The following is a 20,288-nucleotide window of genomic DNA, read 5'->3' on the forward strand; positions in this document are numbered from 1 at the left end:
TTTTCTCAATATCTTTAATTATTTTTTATTTCTTTTAAATCTTTGCCATTAATAACATATTGGCTATTTTCAGTTATTATATAGTTTAATATTTTACTCTTTTCAGCTTGCTTTATACTTTCTAGTTTCTATTTTTCTGTATTTTGACAAATATATTTTAATTTTATTTTTTAAATAATGTGACAAGTACATATCCTGTTCTAAATTCTACCTCTCATGGCTTATAGTTTATCAATAATCCTCATTTCTCCATTTATTAAAATCAAGAACCAAGCAGAGATGACACTCCCCATGATGTGCTGAAGAGCTTTTGTCATTCTACTTGTCCCCAATATGCTCTTGAAGGCTGTTGATTATAGAAGTATTGTGTGTTTATGTATAGTATTTGCCCATATACATATTTTAAATGTATTTGCAGAAGTTGTACTAGTTGGTTTTAAAACAAATTTCCCATTCTTGATGGGAAATCTTCTGATTTTATCTCTTAGTAAGAATGTCTTTGAGTAATTTTTTTCTGGAGAGATTTGTAAGTGACATAATTTGAGAATGTTGTTCTATTTCATTGTCTTTAGGTTTTAATGTTGTAGGAAGAGATGGAGGCTAGCCTGATTTTGTTCTGAGTCAAAAGCTTTGGTACTTGCAGGATTTTTTTTTTCATTATTTATAATTGACTCTAATAGCCTGGTTCAGCCAGATGTGGGCCCTTTTTTATTAACCATGTCTAGAACATAGTGAGCTCCTTCAATTTACACACTGCAGGTTTTCTTTTTACCTCAGGAAAAATTTGTTTGAACGTGTCTGATTACTGTGTTTAATGATGATGGTGACATTGATAATAGTTATTCATTGAGTACTTAAAATGCCTACATTAAAGAATTTGAATGCATTATCTAACTTAATCATAACAATAGCTACTATTATCCTTTTCATAAAAATAAGCAAACTAAAGCTCAGGGATATAAATCAACTTTCCCAAGCCCTCACAGCTAATAAACAGGAGGAAGTTTGAATCCTAAACACCTCACTCCAAATCCTAAGCACTCAATCACTAATTTACACTGCTTTCTTAAGGGTCTAAATTTCAGATTTTTTTCTCTAGGTCATCTACGTGTATTCTTTGTGTGTTGTATGTCACATTTTATCTCACTGCATCATCCTATATCTTTTATCATATTCATGCTTTTTGAATTCCAGGAGAGCATTTTGAGATGGACCATCTCATCAAACATTTGATTTTCTGCAATGTCAACTTTGCTGTTTAAAGGACTCATTAAAACCTTTTCATATTTCATCTAGCATCATTTTAGTTTACCTTTATCTCACTGTATTTTTCATTATGTTTTTAGCATATCATGAGGGTCTTGCGTCTCACAATTATTTGAGAGTACCGAATAGACACTTTTCTAAAATGACCTTGTTTTCTGCATGCATTTTTCAGAGTTTTGAAGACCCTCCACCTTTTCTCAGGTGTTTTTGTTATCTACTCTTCCTGGGATGGGGAGAAAACTCCGGATATTGTGCTTGTCTGTAGACATGAGTTATATGTTTTCAGCAACCCTCCCTGACTAACAGTAGTTGGGAAATTCCACCTCTCAGATTCAGGTCCTCAGGGAAGAGTGATGTGTACAGTCCTTACATTCAATTTTTAGCAACTTTGTAATACAGGGTGGGTCTGCTGGGTTGAGACAGATATTTTTCTGTGGTCAGACTCTCTGCCTGTGCTCATGAGATAGAGAAATCTGTGGTCATTTTCAACACAAGTGTAGTATAGGGAAGACTGTTCCCTGCCATTCGCACTTCTCCTATCAGCCAGCATGTCCCCTCACAGCAAATATTTTTCTCAGGCATCTGTGCATCCTAAGATTCCATATATTACTGGGTATTCTAATCTCTTTCTGGCAGTGCTCATTGACTTTTGCAGTCTCTGAATATGGACAAAGCAACAAGTGTATGAAACCCAGGATAGAAGCCTCCTTTCGGTCAGTTGGTTTTGGGAATACCATTGAATGGGTTTAGAACAAGCTTCCCAAAATATTCCCCTTTGGCATGTGGACTATTTTCAGCTGAATGCAATCAAGACCCCGCAGGTTTAAGAGAAACTTTTTTACCTTACCTGCCTAGAAGAATATAAATTGGGGGCCTTTCCCAAAAAAGGATTACTACTGGAGATATATTTTATCTGAATCACTCATCAGTACAGCAGGGCAAACATCCAGTTACCAGACATTTGCTCTTCTTTTTGCCCTGTGCATCACCCTCCTCCCTACTTGATGCCCCAGGTCCTGCCCTATTCCTTAGCTTAAGATAGCATATACCCTATTTTACCTTTCTGTCTTTGAGCTTCTTATGAATGTTGGGCTTCCATACATATGAGATTTAATTTGACTGCATTCTATTAATCTGTCTCATGTCAATTTAACTCTTAGACCAGTGAGAAGAACCTTGAAATGTTGAGGAAAATTTTGCCTCCCCAGCACCATGCATCCCATAGCTAAGGGCAAAAAAATGCTGCATCAACGTTATTGTCGCTGTTTTGATTCTCTATAGCGTCTTTGGTCTTCTGTATTATTCTTGGTTGGCCCATAGAATACAGGTATTCTAAAGTATTTTTTATTAACACATAAATCTCAGTGACAGATTTAATAAAAAATCACTCCAGACTTTAGCATATTTTTTTAGAAATTTTGTTACATACTTCTGTTGCTAGTTTTTGAGTTCTTTTCCCCATAGGATATTTTAATTGCAATTTTCAAGTATGCTGTTTTCACTGGGATTCCCTAGAAAGGAGAACCTGGGACTTATACTTCATTCATAACTTAATTCCAGGGAGCAGAGTGTGAAACAAGGAAAGAGAGAGAGCCATCCCAAGGACATGATCCACTCTAGCCAATTAAACCGAGGAGAGGGGTCATGGATGGGAACATCCCATCAATAGATGGTTGGTCAGTCGGAAGCACAGGTAAAAAACTGGACTTGTGATTGGCATCTGAAAAGGGGTTCGAGGGGGGCAGCATTGTAGGACTGAGCTCTTCGCCTATGGCACTAACTCCAGGGATTGCTAGAACTGAGTTAAATTATAGGACACTTGGCCACTGTAGGAGAATTCCTCGGTAGTGTGGAAATAACGCATCACAATTCCCCAACTTAATTTGAACTCAAAGGAACATTTACTTATGTTTGTTAGCTTATTATAAAAGGATAAAACTCAGGAACAGTCAGATGGAAGAGATGCAAAGAGCAAGGTGTGTGGAAAGGAGACATCACTTTCCCAAATCTCCACATGTTCACCAATCTAGAGGCTCTCTTAACCCTGTCCTTTTGGGTTTCTATAATGGCTTCATTCCATAGGCTCAACTGATGAAATCATTGGCCACTGGTGACTGAGCTGAACCCCTCCCTGGCTGCTTCCTGCTTCCAGGAGATCAGGGGTGGGACTGAAAGTGCCAGCCCTCCAATCACATGGTTGGTTCCCATTGCAATGAACTCCGAACCCTAGATTCCTAGGGGGGCCTTCCAAAGTCACCTCATTATGTAATAAAGGCACCTTTACAGCTCTCATCCAGGAAACTCCGAGTTTTAGGAGCTTTGTACCAGCCATGGGGACAAAGACCAAATAATATATTATTATAAATCACAATATCACAGGCATATCAGGTTAGACAATTCTTCTCTCCTTAATTCTCACCTTTATCCATAGGAAAGAATGTCCTCTAACACTTAAGGGCTTTGGAGGTTGCGGGGAGAGTTTCTTGCCTCTCCTCTCCCTTAACTGAGTCAACTCATTGGTGAGATGGGTAAGAGCCCATCATTCACTGGTTCTCACGTTTTTATTGGGCATTGATAAATGCACTTTTGTACATGTGTAATCAAGACATTTGATTTCTAAGATTGTTGTTTTTGGGAGCAACAGGCCATATTTTCAGTTTTTCTAAGGTCAGTCTCTCAATGGACAGGGCTCTGGGCAAGGGTGCTGACTCTATCTGTTCCTCAGTGACTGGTGTTTATGCTTGAGTGTATTGGTGTAAGGGCTGATTTTAAGAGACTGCTAAATTCTCTAATCCATTTGTAACATGGATACTTAGATCCCTATTTTGACTCACGGGTCTAATATCTATTAATTTGAATCCCAAGGAAGGAAAATATGTAATTAGCATTCCTAAAGTCTAATACCTTTTATTGTCAAGACAAGCTTTACAGAGGCACAGGTATTTGGACTAGGTTTTGAAGGTGAGGCAGAGAATGTCAAGGGTGGAAGACAGGTATATATTTTTGGCAAGGGAGTATTGGAGTATTTGGAAGTGGTCAATCATAGCCTCTCTCTTCTCTACCTTGGATTTGGAACAGTCAGTCAGTTAAGACAATGGAATAGCAGATGGAAAAACCAAATATAATTTTTATTATCAATACATGCCAAGTTGGAGAACATAACTTTAGTATAAGCCTGCTGAGTGTGAAAGGATTTCAATCTAAAATGGGATTGGAGGATACAAAATAGAAAATCTCACACATGCACCTTCAGAAGAATGAGAAAGTGATTTCACATAAATGCCTGATTAACACAAGACAGAGACTTATCTCCTGACCAATAGACATCTGCCAAGAATCTCTCCCCATCCTCAAGCCAATGAACTTACTGCTTGGACACTGGTTGGATATCTCCTTTGAACTCCTTGATCATAAATATAGTCTAACCCACACCCTCAACAGAGTTGCCTGTAACTTGCTACAGCATGCATTTTGTGAACTGAAATTCCTCTGCTTTTCTCAAATAAACTCAACTGCTGGTGATACAAGCTTGCCTCAGTTTATCTCTTTACTTAGATTGATGTGAGGAAGCCCAGTGGCCATGCGCAACTTTGAAATGAAGCAAGTATATGCATGTGAATGAACAGTGGTGTGTGTGTATTGGGACAGTGAGAGTTAATAGAGCATGAGACTGGAAGGGAAAATTGGACTAGATTTAGCTCTCTGGCCAAGGGATATAGCTTGTATCATATATTAGATCACTATAGTTGCAGTAAGAAGAATGCATTGGTGGGAGGGAAGACAGAAGTAGACAGCAAGGTTAGCTCCCCATTTACTGAAGTAGGAATGAAATGATTAATTTATGAATCAAGACAATGGAAGTGAGGGTAGCATGAACAGGATAGATTCAAGAAAATTAGTCCAGTAGAATAGACCCATTTGATGAACAGTTAAATGTGAAAATGAGGAAGAGGAAGATTACAAAGTCAGCCAAGACTCCATCTCAAGGACTGAAATAGTGAATTGGGCAGCAGCACATGCCCGTAGAGAAAGGACACTGACACTTCTAGAGAGTTTCCAGTGTGTGCCAGAATGTGCTTAGCACTTTCCATAAATGTTGGGGTTTAGGGAGCCAAAATATAGCATTCTTATTTCTCTCCCAAATTTGGAAACCATTAAGGGATAGGACATAGGAGTTAGTCACATGGAGAGCAAAATCTCTGGCCACGTGGGCTTGACCGTATTTTTCACCTGAATGAAACAGACTTATCCACTGGCACAACTAGACAATTGTAGGCATTTATCACAGGGCTGGGAATAGATTGAAAAATGAACCTTCTAAAGGTGGCAATTCTGAAAGAGAAAGAACCTTGAAGGCATTGACCTGAGCAGCCTCCTGTCCTTCTGATTCAGCAACCAAAGAGCTTTTCCTCTTTTTTGTTCAGGGGGAGGGGGGAAGAAATGAGAGAAGGGTAGAGGGATGGAGGAAATAGTTTTTTCTTTCTCATTCTAGGAAGAGGTGTTAGAATTATTCACATATCTGGAGATAAGAGGAGTAGAAAATAAACATTTACCCTGGTACTTAGAGCACTCATTTCAACACTTGCAATAATATGGTGAGAGGGATATTTTTATCTATATTTTGTAGACATGAAAACTGAGGTCTAGAGTGGTAAAATAATTTGTTAAGTTTACACAGCTATGGAGTGGTAGGGGCAAGATTTAAACCTAGATTAACTTGAATTGAAATATTGCATCTTTTTCTATTTTTAATATCATGTTTCTTTATGGACTGAGTTAGGAAATGCTGAAATTTAGAAGGACATTCAGGTAGAGAGGTAAAATAGAAACAAATATCTGGGGTGCAGAAAGGATCTTGGGCTGGAGTTATAAAGGTATGAGGCAGAGGAAAACATATGGAAGTTGAGACTTTTGAGTAAGATAAAATTCTATGAAAATCATTTGATCAGGAAGAATATATGAAGGAGAGTATTGTGGAAGAGAGAATGCTTAGAATAATCAACAGAATTAGGGGTTGGCTGCCATATGTATGTGTGTGTGTATATATATATACATATATACATGCACACCTATACTGAAATTTCATTTGCAAGTTTTTCCTTAGAATCAATGGAATATTTTCAAAGAAAGATAATTCTTTTTGTAATTGTATCCTCGTATAGGAGCCAATTGTGTTCTTTAATTGCCATGCCCTCTCTGCATGACAGCAGCTTTAATTTTGGGTTTAGACTGACAATTAAATTTAGAAAAACACCATAGGCTTCATCCAGCAATGCTTAGATTTAGTAAAGGCTACAGGATACAATAACTGCAAGAATGGGCTACTAAAGTCCCACAACCCCTTGGCAGAGATCCTGAGGTCCCACTCACTCTGCACTTGTATGTGGTGAAAGTGAGTAGCAACAACCTTAGTCTAGGGAAACCATTAGCTCTTGGGCATTTTAGCTTTTAAGACTAGCTAGTCACATAGATCTCTCAGAATTATAATTCTAACTCTTACTCTTTAGTGCAGCTGATTCTCAAACAATGTGCTCATCAACATCCATTAATAATAAAATCTCTCTACAAAGTGGGTAGAGGGAACATACCTCAACACACTGAAAGCTGTACATGACAAACCCACAGCGAACATCACACTCAATTGTGAATAGCTGAGAGCTCCTCTTCTAAGATCAGGAACAAGACAAGACTATCCAATTGCACCATTCTTTTTTTTTTTTTTTTATAGATAATTATTTTTTATTGAAGGGTAGTTGACACACATTATTACATTAGTTTCAGGTGTACAACACAGTGATTCAACATTTATATACATGATAATTCTAGGTACCAGCTATCACCATACCAAGTTGTTACAATATTTTGACTATATTCCTTATGCTATACATTACATCCCAGTTACTTATTTATTTTACAATTGGAATTGTGTATATATATATATATACTTTTTTTGTGAGGGCCTCTCTCATATTTATTGATCAAATGGTTGTTAACAACAATAAAATTCTGTATAGGGGTTCAATGCTCAATGCACAATCATTAATCCACTCCAAGCCTAATTTTCATCAGTCTCCAATCTTCTGAAGCATAACGAACAAGTTCTTACATGGAGTACAAATTCTTACATAGCCAATTGCACCATTCTTACGCAACATAGTAGTGGAAGTACTGGCCATGGCAATCAACAAGAAAAAGAAATAAAAAGTCTCCAACTTGGTAAGAAAGAAGAAAAAATTGATACTATGTATAAAAAACCCTAATGGTTCCATGAAATGTACTGAAATAAATGAATTCAGTAAAGTTGCAGGGAACAAAATCAATATACAGAAATCTGTTGTGGAGGCGGAGCCAACATGGCGGCGTGAGTAGGACAGTGGGAATCTCCTCCCAAAAACATATATATTTTTGAAAATACAACAAATACAACTAATCCTAAAAGAGAGACCAGAAGACACAGGACAACAGCCAGATTACATCCACACGTGAGAGAGCCCAGTGCCTGGTGAAAGGGGTAAGATACAAACCCCAACCCAGCGGGACCCAAGCATGCTTCCCCCCAGCTCCTGGCAGGAGGGAGAGGGAGCCCAGCACTGCTAAACACCCAGCCCCAGTCACCCACACCAGAGCGCAGACACAGTGCATGCGTGGAGGGCTGGAAACTAGGGAAACAGGGCAGCAAAACCTCTGAGCGGGTTCTGAAGCTGATGCCCCTGTGACAAAGAAAAGCGGGGGCTTTTTGAAAGTCTTAAAGGGACAGGGATGTAACAGCTGGACAGAAACAACACAGGTCACAGCCCAGTGGCTGGAAATTACAGGGAAAACCGGGCGCACTAACCCCCTGGGCAACAGCTCTGAGACTCATCACAGAGGTAAACAGCCAAACAGCCCCCCCTCATCCATTACCCCTCCGGGCGCTGCGAGAGCAGAGAAGCAGCCTAAGGCAGACCACGCCCTCAGAAAGGGAGATTCCTCCAAACCCGCCGGGCAAGACACAAAGACCCAGTCTACACGCAATTACCCAACACAAGCCACTAGGGGTCGCAGTTGTCCCAGTAAAGAAAGGCCAGTAGCAAGTGAAAAGTTTGGCCCTCCCAGCTGACAGTCAATAGCACCTGTCAACATGAAAAGGCAAAAAAGTATGATCCAGACAAGACTAACCCAGACAGCTTCGGCATCTGCTACATCTTCCCCTGAGAAGGAACCTGGGAAGATAGATTTAACCAGTCTTCCTGAAAAAGAATTCAAAACAAAAGTCATAACCATGCTGATGGACCTGCAGAGAAATATGCAAGAACTAAGGAAGGAGAATTCAGAAATAAAACAAGCTCTGGAAGGACTCCAAAACAGAATGGACGAGATGCAAGAGACCATTAATGGACTAGAAAACAGAGAACAGGAATGCAGAGAAGCTGATGCAGAGAGAGACAAAAGGATCTCCAGGAATGAACGAATTCTAAGAGAGCTGAGTGACCAATCAAAACGGAACAATATCCGCATTATAGGGGTACCAGAAGAAGAAGAGAAAAAGGGATAGAAAGTGTCTTTGAAGAAATAATTGCCAAAAACTTCCCCAAACTAGGGGAAGAAATGGCCTCTCAGACCACAGAGGTACACAGAACTCCCATGACAAGGGATCCAAGGAGGGCAACACCAAGACACATAATAATTAAAATGGCAAAGATCAAAGCCAAGGACAAAGTATTAAAGGCAGCCAGAGAGAAGGAAAAGATCACCTACAAAGGAAAATCCATCAGGCTATCATCAGACTTCTCAACAGAAACCCTACAGGCCAGAAGAGAATGGCATGATATACTTAATGCAATGAAACAGAAGGGCCTCGAACCAAGACTACTCTATCCAGCACGAATATCATTTAAATATGAAGGAGGGATTAAACAATTCCCAGACAAAAAAAAGTTGAGGGAATTTGCCTCCCACAAACCACCTCTTCAGGGCATCCTACAGGTACTGCTCTAGATGGGAGCACTCCTAAAAAGAGCACAGAACAAAACACCCAACATATGAAGAAGGGAGGAGGAATAAGAAGGGAGAGAAATAAAGAATCATCAGACTGCGTTTATAATAGCTCAACAAGAGAGTTAAGCTAGACAGCAAGATAGTAAAGAAGCTAATCCTAAACCTTTGGTAACCACAAACTTAAAGCCTGCAATGGCAATAAATTCATACCTTTCAATAATCACCCTAAATGTAAACGGACTGAATGCACCAATCAAAAGACACAGAGTAATAGAATGGATAAAAAAGCAAGATCCATCCATATGCTGCTTACAAGAGACTCACCTCAAACCCAAAAACATGCACAGACTTAAAGTCAAGGGATGGAAAAAGATACTTCATGCAAACAACAAAGAGAAGAAAGCAGGTGTTGCAATTCTGGTATCAGACAAAACCGACTTCAAAATAAAGAAAGTAACAAAAGACAAAGAAGGACATTACATAATGATAAAGGGCTCAGTCCAACATGAGGATATAACCATTATAAACATATATTCACCCAATATAGGAGCATCAACATACCTGAAGCAAATATTAACAGAACTAAAGGAGGAAATAGAATGCAATGCATTCATTCTAGGGGACGTCAACACACCACTCACTCCAAAGGACAGATCCACCAGACAGAAAATAAGTAAGGACACAGAGACACTGAACAACACACTAGAACAGATGGACTTAACAGACATCTACAGAACTCTACATCCAAAAGCAACAGGATACACATTCTTCTCAAGTGCACATGGAACATTCTTCAGAATAGACCACATACTAGGCCACAAAAAGAGCCTCAGTAAATTCCAAAAGATTGAAACCCTACCAACCAACTTTTCAGACCACAAAGGCATAAAACTAGAAATAAACTGTACAAAGAAAGCAAACAGGCTCACAAACACATGGTGGCTTAGCAACACGCCCCTAAATAATCAATGGATCAATGACCAAATCAAAATGGAGATCCAGCAATATATGGAAACAAATGACAACAACAACACAAAGCCCCAACTACTGTGGGACACAGCAAAAGCAGTCTTAAGAGGAAAGTATATAGCAATCCAGGAGTATTTGAAAAAGGAAGAATAATCCCAAATGAATGGTCTAATGTCACAATTATCGAAATTGGAAAAAGAAGAACAAATGAGGCCTAAGGTCAGCAGAAGGAGGGACATAATAAAGATCAGAGAAGAAATAAATAAAATTGAGAATAATAAAACAATAACAAAAATCAATGAAACCAAGAGCTGCTTCTTAGAGAAAAAAAACAAAAGAGATAAGCCTCTAGCCAGACTTATTAAGAGGAAAAGAGAGTCAACACAAATCAACAGTATCAGAAACAAGAAAGGAAAAATCACGATGGACCCCGCAGAAATACAAAGAATTATTAGAGAATACTATGAAAACCTATATGCTAACAAGCTGGGAAACCTAGGAGAAATGGACAACTTCCTAGAAAAATATAACCTTCCAAGATTGACCCAGGAAGAAACAGAAAATCTAAACAAACCAATTACCAGCAATGAAATTGAAGCGGTAATCAAAAAACTACCAAAGAACAAAACCCCCGGGCCAGATGGATTTACCTCGGAATTTTATCAGACATACATGGAAGACATAATACCCATTCTCCTTAAAGTTTTCCAAGAAATAGAAGAGGAGGGGATACTCCCAAACTCATTCTATGAAGCTAACATCACCCTAATACCAAAACCAGGCAAAGACCCCACCAAAAAAGAAAACTACAGACAAATATCACTGATGAATGTAGATACAAAAATACTCAACAAAATATTAGCAAACTGAATTCAATAATACATCAAAAGGATCATATACCATGATCAAGTGAGATTCATCCCAGGGATGCAAGGATGGTACAACATTCGAAAGTCCATCAACATCATCCACCACATCAACAAAAAGAAAGACAAAAACCACATGATCATCTCCATAGATGCTGAAAAAGCATTTGACAAAGTTCAACATCCATTCATGTTAAAAACTCTCAGGAAAATGGGAATAGAGGGCAAGTACCTCAACATAATAAAGGCCATCTATGATAAACCCACAGCCAACATTATATTGAACAGCGAGAAGCTGAAAGCATTTCCTCTGAGATCGGGAACTAGACAGGGATGCCCACTCTCTCCACTGTTATTTAACATAGTACTGGAGGTCCTAGCCACGGCAATCAGACAAAATAAAGAAATACAAGGAATCCAGATTGGTAAAGAAGAAGTTAAACTGTCACTATTTGCAGATGACATGATACTGTACATAAAAAACCCTAAAGACTCCACCCCAAAACTACTAGAACTGATATCGGAATACAGCAAAGTTGCAGGATACAAAATCAACACACAGAAATCTGTGGCTTTCCTATATACTAACAATGAACCAACAGAAAGAGAAATCAGGAAAACAACTCCATTCACAATTGCATCAAAAAAAATAAAATACCTAGGAATAAACCTAACCAAAGAAGTGAAAGACTTATACTCTGAAAACTACAAGTCACTCTTAAGAGAAATTAAAGGGGACACTAATAGATGGAAACTCATCCCATGCTCGTGGCTAGGAAGAATTAATATCGTTAAAATGGCCATCCTGCCCAAAGCAATATACAGATTTGATGCAATCCCTATGAAACTACCAGCAATATTCTTCAATGAACTGGAACAAATAATTCAAAAATTCATATGGAAACACCAAAGACCCCGAATAGCCAAAGCAATCCTGAGAAAGAAGAATAAAGTAGGGGGGATCTCACTCCCCAATTTCAAGCTCTACTATAAAGCCATAGTAATCAAGACAATTTGGTACTGGCACAAGAACAGAGCCACAGACCAATGGAACAGACTAGAGAATCCAGACATTAACCCAGACATATATGGTCAATTAATATTTGATAAAGGAGCCATGGACATACAATGGCGAAATGACAGTCTCTTCAACAGGTGGTGCTGGCAAAACTGGACAGCTACATGTAGGAGAATGAAACTGGACCATTGTCTAACCCCATATACAAAAGTAAACTCAAAATGGATCAAAGACCTGAATGTAAGTCATGAAACCATCAAACTCTTAGAAAAAAACATAGGCAAAAACCTCTTAGACATAAACATGAGTGACCTCTTCTTGAACATATCTCCCCGGGCAAGGAAAACAACAGCAAAAATGAACATGTGGGACTATATTAAGCTGAAAAGCTTCTGTACAGCAAAAGACACCATCAATAGAACAAAAAGGAACCCTACAGTATGGGAGAATATATTTGAAAATGACACATCCGATAAAGGCTTGACATCCAGAATATATAAAGAAATCACATGCCTCAACAAACAAAAAACAAATAACCCAATTAAAAAATGGGCAGAGGAACTGAACAGACAGTTCTCCAAAAAAGAAATACAGATGGCCAACAGGCACATGAAAAGATGCTCCACATCACTAATTATCAGAGAAATGCAAATTAAAACTACAATGAGGTATCACCTCACACCAGTAAGGATGGCTGCCATCCAAAAGACAAACAACAACAAATGTTGGCAAGGCTGTGGAGAAAGGGGAACCCTTCTACACTGCTGGTGGGAATGTAAATTAGTTCACCCATTGTGGAAAGCAGTATGGAGGTACATCAAAATGCTCAAAACAGACTTAGCGTTTGACCCAGGAATTGCACTCCTAGGAATTTACCCTAAGAATGCAGCAATCAAGTTTGAGAAAGACAGATGCACCCCTATGTTTATCGCAGCACTATTTACAATAGCCAAGAATTGGAAGCAACCTAAATGTCCATCTATAGATGAATGGATAAAGAAGATGTGGTACATATACAGAATGGACTACTACTCAGCCATAAGAAAAGGGCAAATGCTACCTTTTGCAGCAATATGAATGGAGCTGGAGGATATTATGCTCAGTGAAATAAGCCAAGCAGAGAAAGAGAAATACCAAATGATTTCACTCATCTGTGGAGTATAAGAACAAAGGAAAAACTGAAGGACAAAACAGCAGCAGAATCACAGAGCTGAAGAATGGACTAACAGGTACCAAAGGGAAAGGGACTGGGGAGGATGGGTGGGTAGGGAGGGAGAAGGGGTTGGGGGAGAAGAAGGCGGGTATTATGATTAGCATGCATGGGGGGTAGGAGAAAGGGGAGGGCTGTACAACACAGAGAAGCAAGTAGTGATTCTACAACATTTTGCTATGCTGATGGACAGTGACTGTAAAGGGGTTTATAGGGGGGACCTGGTATAGGGGAGAGCCTAATAAACATAATATTAGTCATGTAAGTGTAGATTAATGATAAAAAAAAAAAAAAAGTTCCTGTGTGGTGACCTCCAATGAGTTCTACACAATGGTATAAAGGGCATATAAAAGTGTAGGCAAAGGGTCTGTTTGTGTTTATACAGAGGATCAAAGCCTAATTTGGCTACCCAGACAATGAATTAAGATACAATATGAAAAAGAACTTCCAACATCAGCACTCTCTGGAAGACTCATACCAGAAGATGGTCATCAAAAAATCCCAACAAAGATCCACGCACTGCTACAGCTGTAGATGCACTCATCCCACCGGTTCCTGGACTTGCCATGGGAATGAGGAAGGAGATATCTAAGCTGGCCTGTGCATACAGTAAAACAACAAATTTGACTGGATCTATACTGTTGGAACTCAACAAAGAATTAGGAGAAGTGCAAATTGTAGCTCTCCAACATCTTACAACTACAGACTATCTACTGTTAAAAGAACATATGGGATGTGAACAGTCCCCAGGAATGGGTTGTTTTAATTTGTCTGATTTCTCTCAGACTGTTCAAGTTTAGGTGGACAATATTCACCATATCATAGATAGGTTTTCACAAATGCCTAAGGTGCCTAACTGGTTTTCTTGGTTTCACTGGAGATGGCTGGTAATTATAGATCTGCTTTGGTTATGTAACTGTACTCCTATTATGTTAATGTGTGTGCGCAATTTAAGTAGTAGCTTAAAACCTATACATGCTGAAATTACTCTACAAGAAGATATGTCAAAGAAATAGTCAATCTTCCCATGTTTTCTTCCGCCTGCTACTTCTATAGCTTCTCTTCTTCCTTCCTAATTACAACCCTTAAATAGAATTCGTGCCTCATATCGAATTTACCGATTATCATAATTCTTCCAAGTGGTAAGAATACCTCAAGACAATTGCTGGGCATAGAAGCCACAGGGCATAAATATGCAAAGAAGTAAAAAGCTAACCTTTTCAGACAATAAGGCTTCTCTCTCACTTACCAAGTTTACATTTCCCTTTACATTGCCATGGGAATGAACAAGGAGATATCTAAGCTGGCCTGTGCATGCAGTAAAACAACAAATTTGACTGGATCTATACTGTTGGAACTCAACCAAGAATTAGGAGAAGTGCAAATTGTATGGCCCCGGAAGATGACTGGTTAGCCAGAGACGGGTAAGATTCCTCAAGGGAGGAACAACCTAAGACAGGTACAGTCACAGGGGGGCCATCAGGTGAGAAATTGGGGATCAACAGAGGTGAGGCTTAGAACCTCACCCCCCCTGTTCTGAGAGAAATCTTCTGCATATGTGGATGTTTTTTTGCCCTTGTCTAGCTTGGATTAACACATAGTCTACAGGCACACACCTGATCATCTACATTTGCTCTCTTACAACACTAAACTATGTTTTCTACCTTTATCTTGCATCTACCTACCACTTCAGCATTTTATTAAAAATAATAATAATAAAGAGAGACATATAAATCAAGTATAAGAATCAAACGAATATTCATATTTGAACTGACTGTTTATAGTTCATAATGCATGAGCAAAACCGAAAGTTTCTGTGATGACTGCCCTTGTACTGTTCACCATGTAACTTATTCACTATGTAAGAATTTGTTCTCCATGTAAGAACTTGTTCGTTATGCTTCAGAAGATTGGAGACTGATGAAAATTAGGCTTGGGGTGGATTAATGATTGTGCATTGAGCATTGACCCCCCTATACAGAATTTTATTGTTGTTAACAACCATTTGATCAATAAATATATGAGAGATGCCCTCTCAAAAAGGAGAAAAAAGAAGTACAGACTTCCAATTGTAAAATAAATAAGTAACTGGGATGTAATGTATAAAAAAAAAAGAAATCTGTTGTGCTTCTATATACTAATAATGATGTAGTGGGGAAAAAAAGTCAAGAAAGAATCCTATTTACAACTGCATCAAAGAGAATAAAATACCTGGGAATAATTTCACCAAGGAGGAAAAGACCTTTTCTCCAGAAACTGTAAGACATTGATGAAAGAAATTAAAGATGACACAAATAAATGGAAAGATATTCCATACGCATGGATTGGAATAATTATCCTTCTTTAAATGGCCATACCTCCTAAAATAATTTACTGATTCAGTAAAAACCCTAACAAAATACCAATGGCTTTTGTTTTTTTTTTACAAAACTAGAACAAATAATCTTAAATTTCGTATGGAACCACAAAAGACACCCAAATAGCCAAAGCAGTCTTAAGAAAGAACAAAGCTGGAGGTATCATGCTTCCTGATTTCAAACTATACTACAAATCTATAGTAGTCAAAACAGTATAGTACTGGCACAAAAAGAGACAGATAGGTTAATGGAACTCAATAGAGAGTCCAGAAAGAATCCCAAACATATACGGTCAATTAATATATGACAAAGAAGAAAGAATATATAATGAAAAAAAGACAGTCCCTTTAATAAATAGTGTTAGAAGAACTGGACAGTTACATGCAAAAGAGTGAATCTGGACTACTCTCTTATACCATACACAAAAATAAACTTGAAATAGATTAAAGACCTAAATATAAGACCTGAAACTATAAAACTGCAAATAGAAAACATAGGCAATAAGCTCTTGGATATCAGCATTGGCAATTTTTTTTCTGGAAACATCTCCCTAGGCAAGGGAAAGAAAAGCAAAAATAAAGAAGTGGGACGACATCAAACTAAAAACTTCTGCACAGCAAAAGAAACCATCAATAAAACAAAGAGGCAGCTTACTGAATGGGAGAATATATTTGCAAATGATGTATCTGGCAAGAGTTAAATACCCAAAATATATAAAGAACTCATACAACTCAACACTAGAACAAATAGTCTGATTTAAAAAATGGACAGAGGATCTGAATACACATTTTCCCAAAGATATTGAAATGGCCAACAGACCCATGAAAAGATGCTCAACATCACTCATCATCTGGAAAAAGCAAAGTAAAACTGCTGAAAGATCCCCTTACACCAATCAGAATGGCTAATATCAAAAAGACAAGTAATAACAAGTGTTGGTGAGGATGTGGAAAAAAGGGAGCCCTTCTACACTATTGGTGGGAACATAAATTGGGAAGCCACTGTGGAAAAAGTATGGCAGTTCCTCAAAAAGTTAAAAATAGAAATATCATATAACCCAGCAATTTCACTTCTGGGTATTTGCCCAAAGAAAACAAAATCACCAATTTGCAAAGATATATGTACCCCCATGTTTATTGCTACATTATTTGCCATAGACAAGACATAGCAGCAACTTAAGTGCCCGTCCATAGAGTGGATAATGAAGGTATTGTACACACACACACAATGGAATATTACTCAGATGTGAGAAAGACTGAAATCTTGCCATTTGTGACAACATGGATGAATCTAGAGAGTATTATGCTATGTGAAGTAAGTCAGACAAAGACAAACACCATACAATTTCAGTTATATGTGGCATCTAAAAAATAATAATGAAAAAGCAAAACAGAAGTAGACTCATAAATACAGAGAACAAACTGGTGGTTGCCATGAGGGTTGGGGGAGATGGGTGAAACAGGTAAAGGGGATAAAGAGGTACAAACCTCCAATTATAAGTAAAGAAATCATAGGGAGGAAAAGTAGAGCATAGATAATATAATCAATAATATTGTAATATCTTTATAGGGTGACAGATGGTAACTACATTTAATGTGGTGAACATTTTGTAATATATATAATGGTTGAATCACTATGTTGTACACGTGAAACCAATATAATACTGTATATCAATTGCACATCCATAATACTGTATATCAATTGCACATCCATATAAAGGTTACTCATCATTTGGTAAACAATCTTGAAAATAAGGCATATGTTCTTGTTCCAGGGCAGAGTATTTGGCTGGATTCTCATTTATCTTAGATCTGTGATAAGCATACTTCTAAAATTACTTCCATTGGTGTTACAGGAGGATTATGCAGGATTATGTTCCCAGGTGTCTCTTAGACTAGAGAAAAGGCCACAGAGCTATTTCATTCCAGTAATGAAGAGACAAAAATTAAGGGAAATCTATAAATATTTAGTAAGCCAGTTGTAACCTACTTACAGAATAGGTGTTAGTGCATTAGAATGATCAATGATCAATTACAGATGCCCCCATGGAAAAAAAAAAAACCCTGAACACAAAATTTCAAGCTGATTTAAAAAAAAAAAAGAAATGTTGCTAAAAAATCTTAAAGTAGGCTACAGCTCCTCATACAGGTTGATTCAGGGTCTCAAGATCTCAAATGATACATTCATACTTTCTCTTTCTCCATTTCTCTGCTCTACTGTCTGAGTCACTGGCTTCATAATTAGGCCCAGCACAGTAGGTCCTGCAGAGTCAACATCACTTTCTCTAATATATTCAAATCCAGTGGAAAAGCTACTGTATCTTTTCCAAAATTCTCATTTTGCTTCATTGGCTCTGATTAAGCACCTTCTGTTCCTTGAAATAATTACTGTGGTTCAAGGGAATTTGATGCTCTAGTTGGCCCATGCTGATAGTTAAGTTGGGGCCCCACCTGAAGTGCTGTGACAAAGATTTGGAAACAGTGTGCTTTCCTAGGGAAATATGAGCTAGTGTTATTGGAAAAATGGTGAGTGGGTGCGGAATGACTAAAAACAAATCTTAATGTGCTTAGTTTATAGCACAACATCTTCTTTAGAATACCATTCTGCTGTGTGCTGCTGTTCATAATGGCACACCCTTGTGTGCATGATGACACAGAATAAGTTTAAGGGTCTTTATGTCTATATTTAGGATTCTCTCTCTCTTTCAACTTACAGGAACCCAGCTCAAAATACCTTAAGGATAAAAGAATGTTCCTTAGCTCATATCCAGGAGAAGTCCAGAAATATGGCTGACTGCATTTAGGGCGGTGGCCAGGAGCTCACCTGAGGTCGGCAAGACTCTTTAACTTTTATTCTCATTTCTATTTTAGTGTTATTTTAGTAGTTAGACCTCTGCATAAGGTGGCAGATGGCAGCTGGAAATCTCATGCTTGCTATTAAGCTGGAAACATTAGACTAATTCAACATTTCCAGTGGGTAACAGTTGTCTTCCCTGTTAGTTTCAGACCTTGGGGAAGACTTTCTGGCCCAGCTTGAGTCAGGGCCAGACTACCCTTACATTAACGACTAGGTGCCAAGGTGCATGGCTACTTTGGCAAGGTTTGGACCCACTGAAGAGCAGGGCAGGACCCTGGGATTAACAACTCCAAGTGAGATCGGAAAGTGAAGGTTCCCAAAGGAAAGTTAGTATAACCAGAAGCAGTAGACAAGACCACAGCCACCACAGTCTACTAGGGCTGCCAGTGGTCTCTAAGGGGTTTAATATTGCATTCATATAATATTGTTCATATATTTTCTCACTCCTCTGAAAGAAAGCACAAATGTTTTCAATGAAAAAGAGAGACATCACATTTGATTTCCACCTTATCAGAACACAAGACCTCATATATGCTCACTGGAAGTTCCCACTCTTATAACCAGATTTGGAAGAAACTTGGGAGGGATCATGAGATTCCTGGCAATAGGGCTGGTGTTCTTCTCTGCAATACCATCATCACCAGATCAGAGGAAATCTACTGAAATGACTGAGATGACTTCAACTGATGGGTTTTTATTCATTGTGGTTGTTGCTAATATTATTCCTTAAATTAAATAACAGAATAACAATAAGGATCCCTCCTTTGCACTTTGAAAGTAACTTTGGCAACATTCTTAGTTGTAATTCTATTATGGGCAAATCCTTTGGAGATGAGCTTTAGGAAGGAATGCTCAATTAGTGAGTCCCTTCTAAATTCATACGACTTTACGATTAAGCCTGGAAGTGAATAGGGTGTCTGTAGTGAGGTAGATTAGAGATGATTCACTTTATTTGTTTGCTATATACCACACATTTCTGTACATGTCAGCCAAGCTTTCTTCACTTTCATCACTAGCAATGAGTCCACCCAAGCTGATTAGCTCACACTAAGTGTTTAAATGGAATGGAATAAAGATGGCCTATTTTAATCACACATATTTTGAGGATCATTAGAGCTCTGTGTCCTATGAAAAAGGACAATTAAAATTCAGCACAGTTTTGTATATTCTTAATATGCATTTAGTTTATACCACAACATCTTCTTTAACATACTATTATGCTGTGTGCTGTGACTGCTATTCATAATGGCATACTCTTGGTAATATGCATGATGATACAGAATAAGTTTAAGTGTCTTTACATTATTCTTAACATAATAATGGTTCCTAGGGCTGCATGCAGATGTGAGTGCATATTAACAGGGGGGTAGCCCACTGTGAATTATGAATCTGTAACACAAAACTTTCAGAAAAATTACTTACTGTGTATATAAAATAGCTGCCTTTTAAAGCTTGAAACTTGGGCTAGTTAAAATTGCCTCCTAGTAATATTTCTAAAAGAAAATATTCCAAAGGTAATAAGTGAACTGAATGGATTTATGAATGATTGCTATAAAGTCTTCTTTTTGGAGGTAATAACTCACAAAACTGCAAAGGGAATAGAAAATTATCTTTTTATGCATGTGTAATATGAAATCAATTCAAATGAATTTCAGTAACAAATGTTCTTGATGTTTTGCCATCTTAATGGATCCCACTATTTTTGTTTTATTCTTATGGGTCAAATGATACTGAAACATAAAGATATGACTTCTTGGTTTATTTGGGAT

The sequence above is a fragment of the Manis pentadactyla genome, chromosome 4 (assembly GCF_030020395.1).
Source record: "Manis pentadactyla isolate mManPen7 chromosome 4, mManPen7.hap1, whole genome shotgun sequence".
In the NCBI taxonomy this organism is placed as follows: domain Eukaryota; kingdom Metazoa; phylum Chordata; class Mammalia; order Pholidota; family Manidae; genus Manis; species Manis pentadactyla.